At 38.6% G+C, this 9,379-nt stretch overlaps 1 protein-coding gene across 9 annotated transcripts in view; it reads right to left on the reverse strand.

Moving 5' to 3' along the window:
• AHCTF1 (AT-hook containing transcription factor 1) overlaps positions 1-8,648 on the reverse strand; it is a 104,535-nt gene extending 95,887 nt beyond the window's left edge. For 3 of the 9 annotated variants that reach the window (XM_031967003.1, XM_031966995.1, XM_031966997.1), the window contains exons 1-2: positions 8,533-8,646; positions 6,894-6,996 (exon numbers count right to left, since the gene is read on the reverse strand). The gene's annotated coding sequence lies outside the window, so the exon portion shown is untranslated. Of the gene's footprint in view, positions 1-6,893; positions 6,997-7,351; positions 7,802-7,957; positions 8,201-8,327; positions 8,391-8,532 lie in introns of those variants that run through there. The other 6 variants (XM_031966996.1, XM_031966998.1, XM_031966999.1 and 3 more) reach the window with 6 other exon arrangements.
• Between the last annotated feature and the right edge of the window lie 731 nt (positions 8,649-9,379).

Here is a 9,379-nt window from a genome sequence, read left to right on the forward strand (position 1 = left end):
CATAAAAGAAACCATTTTCTTCTTCATTTCTGGCCTCTCCTTAATTATAGTCAAACAGACCAGTTTAAGAACTTAGCTGAAAAAAAATTGAGGTATCCAATTGTATCCAGGGCCATCAGTCATCTAGATCTGTATCTTACCACAGGAGCCAGAAAAGTGTGGCCAGTGATTCTGCACAACCCATCCTCATTTAAATCCAATTCACCTGCATGTCATGGCATCCAAGTCCCTAATGTCACAGTCATGTTCAAGAATGAAGGACAAATATTAATGCACTCTTTACAATAAAAGTTTTAACCCTGATTGGCTCAAGAGTGAATGTAAATACCAATGGTTTTTTACGTTTCTGGAAATGTCTTCCCCTCCCAGATATGGGTATCCAGTTCCCAGGCATATCATGGCATAACCTCCCTAATATCACCATCATCTTCCCTCTTTCAGAACAAAGGAAAAACCATCACCACCACCTATAAGTAAACTCTCTTTGATGTCCTAAAACAGACCTTTGTGAACAATGTTTGGTGATATATCCTTCAATAAATCTCATATGATTGTGACACAAACAAGATAGACAACTTGGAAAAAATGTTATTTTGCTCTATAGAATCAAATGTAGCTTTATAGTCAATTGTAAAGTGAGTACTGTATCAGGACTTTTTCAGTCAACTATATGACTAGAAAGGATGTAAAAATGGCTTCAAAAAAAATTTAGCTAGATTTGAGATTGAGGAGTATAGAGAGCAAATCAGACTGCTTCTGGATATTCACTTAAGCTCCTGAAGCTACCAAGGAAGACAAGCAAAATATTCTTTGGTGTCCTATACAAAGTAGGATCAATAAACATCTGCCTGTTAAAGTTGTACCACCTGTTAAAGGCATGACTCTGGGGTAGCTGGACCATAAACTTGATCACACCTGGCAATTTTTAATCTCTTCAAATACATAATGTGATCTAAAAACCTAAAAATCCCTACTTAGTATTGTTTCAGAATTTGATGGAAGTTTTGCCAAAGTCTCACTGTTACTAAAATAACAATAGCTAATATTTATATATGTATCTGTGGGTAGGGTGATGTCTTATGAAAGCAATACATACAATGATAATAATCATAAAAATAACCAGCTTTACATAGCACTTTCAGAACAATAAAATTCTTTACAATTTTATTTTATTATCTTCAGAACAATTCTGGAATATAGGTGCTAGTATCCATTTTACAGCCAAGGAAGCTGAGGCAAAGAGAGAATTACTTTCCCAGAATTACAGAACTACTAAGTATCTGGAGTCTTCCTAACTCCAGTGTCTGTGTCACCTATCTTCCAGGTCTCTATTCCCACTCTCATTATTACTCACCTGAATTATTGCCAAGAAATTATTAACTAGTCTTCCCACCTTCCCTAACCATGATCTCTTATTATCAATACTAAATAAGTTTTCCTCATGCACACATCTGATTATGGCACTGCTTCCATGCCAGACTGTTAGTCCTACTGCCTACTGAGGAAAATTAAAATTTCCATCATGGTCCTAGGAATGAAGGACCTCCAAAACTTTGAATTATCCCACCTTCCCTGTCTACTCTTATTCCAGTTACCTTCAGGTCAAGCAAGCTAGGTTGCTTACCATTCTTGTACAGGCCTTTTCAATTCAACTCAACAGTTATTAAATTATGACATCAAACACTGAGGATACAAAGACATAACATGCAAGGCTTTAAAAGAGTTCATATTCAACAAATAGGAGCAAGCAAATGAATAAATATAATTAATTTGAAAAGTGAAGGAACAATAACAACTAGAGGCACTAGAAAGGCTTCTAGTGGCTGCTAACAAGAGCTAAGTGTCCCAACACCCTTCCAACCTTCTATGCCTTTTTTCATCACATTCTATAAACTCAGAAATGTCACTCCAACCCAAATCTTTAAATACTAATGAAAGATCTAGTTCAACTACCACTTCCCTGGATTCTTTCGAGTCTCAGTTATAAACTCAAAGGCAATCTTTTCAAATTCTTCTCAATCTACTGCTTTCCCTCTGCAGATTCTTATTCATCCTGTATATAGTTTGTCTATAAAGGGTGAGCAGATATGTTAGCAACTAGACAAGGAAAGCCTCCAGAGGTCAGCAATTGTTTTTTTTATCTTTTTATTCCCAGTACTTGACACACTATAAATGTTTACACATTAAATATATATTTATTGATTCCCTAATTCCTTGTAGCTAATATAATATTCCCTACCTCACTTTCCAAATATCACATACCTTTTGGGCAATCACATATACTTTACTTATCTATTAATATACTATATGCTCTGGTTGAATATGTTTCTTAAGAGCAAGTACTTTTTGGGGTGTTTTTTATTTTTTTGTTTTTAGATTTCTAGAGCCCAAAACAGCCCTGAGAACATAGTAGATGCTTAATAAATGTATAACTGCAATAAATAAACTATGAAAACACAGCTAAGTGACTCATAATAATGACAGAACCAAGAACCCTGATTTATAGTAACAAAGTTTACATTCAGCACAGGTTTATTAATTACCTTTATTGTGCACTGTGCTAGCATAAGGGGATACAAAGACAAAAACATAATCCTTGCACTCAAGGAAGTTACATTTACCTAGAGAATACAACATGTTAACAGATAAGTAAAGAATCTGAGACAGAAAATCACAACAACTATAGAAATTAGGAGAGGCTTCAAAAAGAGAAGGGAGTACAAGGGTAAAGGCCCAAGCTGAATGTTAAATTTGGGAAATAACAGACAAAAGTTCATCTAAAAGAGTAATGTGAAATAAATATGGAAAGGTAGGCTGTACTAGGCTTTAAATGTCAGTATAAGGATTTTATATTTTAATCAAGAATTTGCAAATGCTAGTTGCTAATGACTTCAAGTTTTTAAGATTTGGGGGCAGAAGAATAACAAGATTGAATGTTCTAGTAATAACATTTTTGTAGTTGAAAATAGATGAATTAGGAAGGGGAAGAAATTAGAAACAGAACAAAGAGAAAGATGTTAAAATATTCCAGACAAGAAATAAGATGATCCTGAATTTTGGTGGCAATTCTGTAAGGGGAGAGAAGGAATAGATATGAGAAATGTGGAGCTAGATTTGATAATATATATTTATATATAAAGCAAAGAGAACATGAAGAATGGAGGATGAGAAGAGTCAATCTAGGATTTCCACAAAAATAGCTATGACTGGAAGGAAAATGGATGTAAGGATTTATGGTAAAGGATGAGTTCTGTGGTTTCATCCAGACTAGGTGATCTGATTGAGAAAGGCAAATTTAAACAACTCAAGATACCACCCTCACTTATCAGATTGGCTAAAAAAGGAAGATGACAGATGTTGGAGATGTGGGAAAACTGGGACACTAAAACACTATTGCTGGAGCTGTGACCTGATCCAACCATTGTGAAGAACAATTTGGAAGTGCCTAAAGAGCAAGATCCAGTAATACCACTGGTAGGTCTATGTCTGTCTGTCTGTCTGTCTCTGTCTCTGTCTCTCTCTCTCACACACACACACACACAATTTTTTTTAAAAAGAATTTATTTATAACAATTCTTTCTGTGGCAGCTAAGAACGAACTGACAATCAAGAAGATATCTACTGATTAGGGAAGGGTTGAATCAGCTGTGGTATATGATTGACAGATCATATTTTATATGGCAGTAAGAAATAAAACTGGGAAGACTTATATGAATTGATACAAAGTGAAGCAAGCAGAAACAGGAGAACTTTGTACATACCAACAGCAATACTGTGATGAACTGTGAATGACTCAGCAATTCTCAGCAATACAATTATTCAAGAAAATAAAGCAGCTTACTATTTGCCTCCAGAGAAAGAACTGATAGACTAAATATGATTTTTTTCATATTCATATTTTTCATGCTATTTCTTTTTTTCCATTTTTTTCTTTTATTCAAGTCTTCTTATTTATATAATTGCATACATATAACATATCTAACTGCTTACCATTATCGGGGAGGGGTAAGAAAATAGAATTTGGAACTCAATATTCAAAATGTATACTTAAAATGTTAAAAAAAAGTTAGAAATTGTTTTAACACATAATTGGGTTAAATATATTAAAATCATTCAATTAATTTTAAAATCGGACAAGTAAAAACTTGCCAATTCATCAATAAATATCTTCTAGCCATTCATTAATATACATTTGTAATATACACCAAAAGGCTAACAGGATGAGACAAAGGGCTATATTCATTTTATTTGAATATTAGCATTATTCAAACTTAGTAAAGAGATTTTTTAAAAAGTCTATACAGCAAAGATTGGGCATTATAAAGTATATTTCTTCAAATCACCTTTAATCTCACTAAAGTTAAAAAACTAGTTCATAAAGTATTGACCTTTAAAAAAAAATCCAACTTTGATAATTAAAGGCCTACTGTGCTAGAACAGTGACTCAATCTAGAACTGGTGAACTAAATATGTTTTCAATTTAAGAAAATTTTTTGATAACTTTTGTACCTGGCTTCCTTTGTAAGCCAAAGTATTTTATCAATTAAAAAATGATTCTCAGAAAAGATTTATCATCTCTACCAAAGTGACCCTACCTAAAGTCCCAAAATGAGAACCCTTACCTTAGAATATTAAAGTTCTTAAATGTCAGAGGTGGATTCAAATCTAGATTTCTCTTAACTGCAAAATCATCTTTGTTCAAGATAAAAATGCTACTAAGTTCAAGAAAGGGATAGTCTCATAGAATAAATCAAACGTTAGGCTCCCTTATTCTAAAATGAGGTGCTTCCTTACTTCTAAAATGAGATGTTTCAACTAGATGATTTCTAAGGGTCTCTTCAAATCTTATGATCCCTTAAAGAATTTAAAGAAACTGTTTTAAATACCATCTTAATACAATGAATTCCTACACATCTAAAAGAGGATGCTTATTTAACAATATATCGTTTTGTTACTCAGGCTTACCCTCTGGATGTTCAGAATATTTTTTTTACATTGTACACTATTCAAGCATTATTATATATTTTTTGGAATTAACACTTAAATGTCACCTACCAACAAGCGCAGTGATTCCTTATCCTTTTTAAAGTTGTGACAACCAATGATTCTTTATTTGGTTCAAAATATACTTAGACCCTACTTCTCGCTCTCCCCAAAACTACTTGTACTGATTTTTAAAGTAAAGCAAATCCTAAATTTTGAGAATTTACCACATCTTGGTATAATAACAGAGGAAGAGATGGGTTGAAATTCAATAGTCCAAGGAGTCCTAAATACATTCTATGCTTAGAAAATAGCTTTTTGCGCTGTGTTGAAAAGAATTAAGGAAATAGATTATCAATGGTGAACAAACTGAAAATTAGTGTGACAAAGTTCAAATACTCTCCTTTACAGATCAACAATAAATGGTCACTTACTACTACTACTGCAAGATCCACAGAATTTCTTATGCCTGCTCTAGAAACTATAAAGTTATAAAAAAGTATACTAATATATAAAAAGGTAAGCTAATTAAATCTCTCTCCAATCCATTCTCAATTGTCAAGGCAATTTTTCTACACAATGAATTTTTCCAAAACAGATTCAACATGTCATCCCATTGTCAACTGCAACATACTCTAGTGATTCCTTATTATATCCAGAATCAAATACAAATTCCTGTTTGCTCTTTATAACCTATCCTAATCTCCCATTTTCAACCTTACACTTTGCTTCTCATCATATACACTTTGATCCAGTGATATTGACTGCTTTGTTCGTCAAACAAAATACTCTTTGGCCCTAAACATTTTCTCTGGCTGTCTTCCATGTCAGGAATGATCTCTCTTTATCTCCTACTGCCTACCTGGCTTCCTTTAAATACAACTAAAAATCCTATCTTCTACAGGAAACTTTTCCCAACTCTTCTTAACTGGAGTGCCTTTCCTTTTTATCCAGCTTATCACTTGTAACATATTTGTTTACTTGTTGTCTCCTTTATTTGTCTGCTCCTTGAAAACAAGAGACATGGAGTGCCTGGTCCAAGGTAAGGGCTTAACATGTTTACTGATTGACTATAGAGGCAAAATACATTTTTAAAAATTCTCAATTCTTTCAACACTGAATATATTTTAAAATGAATCTTTTTTAGAACAAAGAAGCAAAAACAAAAAATAAGTATAATTTCTACTTAAGAAACACTAGAATAATGGATTCTAAACTGTTTTCAAGAATGACACTCTCCAGCACGATGAATTTGAAGCAGAGATTGGAATTGCATCCTGACATAGGGCTTCAATTTCCTTATCTACAAAAGGTGTTTTAACTAATTGAGGGCCAATTGAATACTATCTTAATATACTTACAATATTGATGTTGTGGAATGAGTCATCTTGTTATTCATGTTTATCTTAAAGATGTTCAGACTATTCTATATTGTTCACTTTTCAAGCACTATTACTAATTTTTGGAATTAACACTTAAATGTTAACTTCCAACAAACTCAAGTGATTCTTATCCTTTCTTGAGGTATGACAACAACCAACGATTTTTTCTTTGGCTCGAGATTCACTTATGTCTCCTAAAAATGGTGACTTTAAAAAACTAAGGCAAATACTAATTTTCATTTGAGAATTTGTCATAACTTGGTATGAATACAGAATTGCTAATCACTACAGTGGAAGAAAGGGATTATGCACTGATGCTTGTCATCTTTTAAAACTGACTAAATACTCTAACTATACTTTAAGTTTTCTCTCTCCTCCCTGTCATCCAATGCAGCCATATGCTATCCCAATTTTAAGGCTGAAAAGAGCTATTTAATTCATTTTATAGATGATAAAACTTAAGTACAATGGAAGTTAGATGACTTGGCAAAGGTCATAAAGTTATTATGTAACATAGCAGCACCATACCCAGATTTCCTGACTCTTGACCAAAAGTTCTTGATAGTTCCACAAATTCACAAAAACAATCCTACATTCTTAGAATAGGATGGAGTCAGGAAAGATGCAGGCCCTAAAACAAAACAAAACAAAAAAAACACACCAATCCTCAAAGTGATCCTTGCTTTAAACCAGGGATGGGGAATGTCTTTATTAGTAAAATCATTTACTAAGGCAACCAAAGGCAATCAGTGATGAGATAGGTACCAACAACCTCCCACTGCTTGAGTTCTTTAAGTTGATAATTTTGTATGGCCTTTAGAATCATGTTCTAAATACCCAAATGGCCCAGGAGAAAAAAAAAAGGTTCCCCATTCTTGAACAAACCAAAAGAAAACATCTATAAAAGGCGGTAAACTATATGGAGGTTAACATTCATTTAGTTTATACTCCATACGATAATTGTACCCCGTTAAAATCTAAATTACCTCTCATCTATCACATACAAGAGGGCAACTAGGTGGTGCAGTGGATAGAGTTGGGAAGATCTAAGTTCAAACCCATCCTCAGACACTTGCGAACTGTTCAAGTCCCGAAACCCCGTTTGCCTCAGTTTCTTTATCAATAAAATGAGCTGGAGAAGGAAATGATAAACTGGTCCAGTATCCTTGCCAAGAGAAACCCAAATGGGGCCACTAAAAGTCGGAAAGACCGAAAGATTGAATACCAAATCATACACAGCATACACACGCATGGATTCTCTAGGGGACAGCAAATGAATTGGCAAATGTCGACTAAATGTTTTAAAGGAGGGGGAGCAGTTGTCTGACCTCGCCCTCAGTCATATTTTTCCTTTAATTGGGTTTCTCCTGAAATTTCAGATCAGATGGAGTCAAACGACTATTACTCCCTGGAACCTAAGGAGCAGGCTTCCCTGTCAGGTGGGAGACAAGGGGGGGGGGGGGGGGGGGGGGGGGGGGGGGAAGGATGCAGGCAGGCCGGCAAGGAGGGGCGGATCCTGCTGCGCCACACCGCAGCCATGTGCCGCCGCCGCCGCCAAACCCCGGGGAGGGAAAGCAGCTTATGTAACTCACCCTCCCGCAGAGCTCCGCGCAGCCGGGTGGGGTGGGGGGCGGCCGCCGCCTCTGCCTTCCTGCTTGGCGCGGGGCTGGAGGGAAGGTTCCAGCACGCCCCCCCTCCCTGCCCCATGGGAGAGGCCTTCCCTGGCCCCACAGGGCAGAGGCGGCGGGGCAGAGGGGCGATTAGCGAGCCGGGGAGGGACGGAGGAAAGGAGATCCGACTGCCGCTACCTGCTTCGGCATAAACCCGGCCTAGAGCGAGGGAGCGGGGCACGAGCCGAGGTGGGCACCGGCAGAGTGAGTGCAGGCCGCGCCGACCACGGCCGGCCTGCCGCCCAGCGCCTTTACCTACCCGCCCTCCCCTCTCTCCCCCTCCCCCCAGTACCTGGGAAGGGCGGGTGACCCAGCCGGTGGTTCCCGAGTCCAGTGAGGCGCGAGGCCGGGTAGCAAGCGGCTCCCGCGCGCCTCCGTCACGTCACAGCATCGCCCTGGAGACCCCTCCCCCTGCGGCTCGCGACTCGGAGGAGCAGCTTCCTCCCCTCCCCCCTCTTCCCTCAGCCCAGACGCGCGATCCTCCCCCTCCAACTCACCTCACTCAGCACCCCACCTCCAAGCCGGACAACGGCTCAGCAGTCAAAACACAGCTGCGACCCCCGCCGCGGTTCCGGGGATCTCTCTCCCCGCCTCCTCCTCACTCTAAAGCTATGTCCACCGCGCTATACGCATTACCCAAAACCGCCACAACTGCCGCTGCCGCCGGGCTAAAGCTCTCACACCGGGAAGGGGAGGGGAAACGGCGGGGAAGGGGGGGAAATGGTTGCTGCGGAGTGGAAAGACCCGGAGATCTCGACGCCAGAAGCCGGGATTCTCGCGAGAGCCCAAGCCTCCCGATCTCCTGCCGCGGGAATTTTCAAACTCTCGGGTTTAGTAAAAAGATCCCGAAAAGGCGGAGGCGGGGCAAAGTGAGATCGAATGGAGTCGGAGATGAATTTGGGGCTAAGGCTGGAGGTGGAGTTAAGACGCTTTCATTGACGTAAGTTGGCGTTAGCCCATTCTGACCCCAGTAGCAAAGAAGACTACGATTCCCAGCATGACGTGCGAATTTAAACACCCCGCGGCCCGTTCCGCTCCCTAGCGAGGAGAGGGGTGAATCGGGAGTGGTAGTTTTTTGCTTAAATCCGCCGTCTTTTGCGGAAGTGTGAGCGCAAAACCTGGACCACCTTTGCTCGAAGAGAAAACCCTCTCTATGTAGGCCTTGACTCCAGTTGTTTCAAGTCCCTAGGATCACTAGAACCTGAAAAATCTCTTTTTTCCTGTAATAAAATTCTTACTGATCTTAAGTATGTTTTACTGGTAATTAATTTTCCCTCCCAAGCTTCTCCAACTTCTCCAATCCAGAATTGGGACCACAGCCGTTTATAAAAGGTGCGTGCTATT

The sequence above is a fragment of the Sarcophilus harrisii genome, chromosome 4 (genome assembly GCF_902635505.1).
Source record: "Sarcophilus harrisii chromosome 4, mSarHar1.11, whole genome shotgun sequence".
Taxonomy (NCBI): domain Eukaryota; kingdom Metazoa; phylum Chordata; class Mammalia; order Dasyuromorphia; family Dasyuridae; genus Sarcophilus; species Sarcophilus harrisii.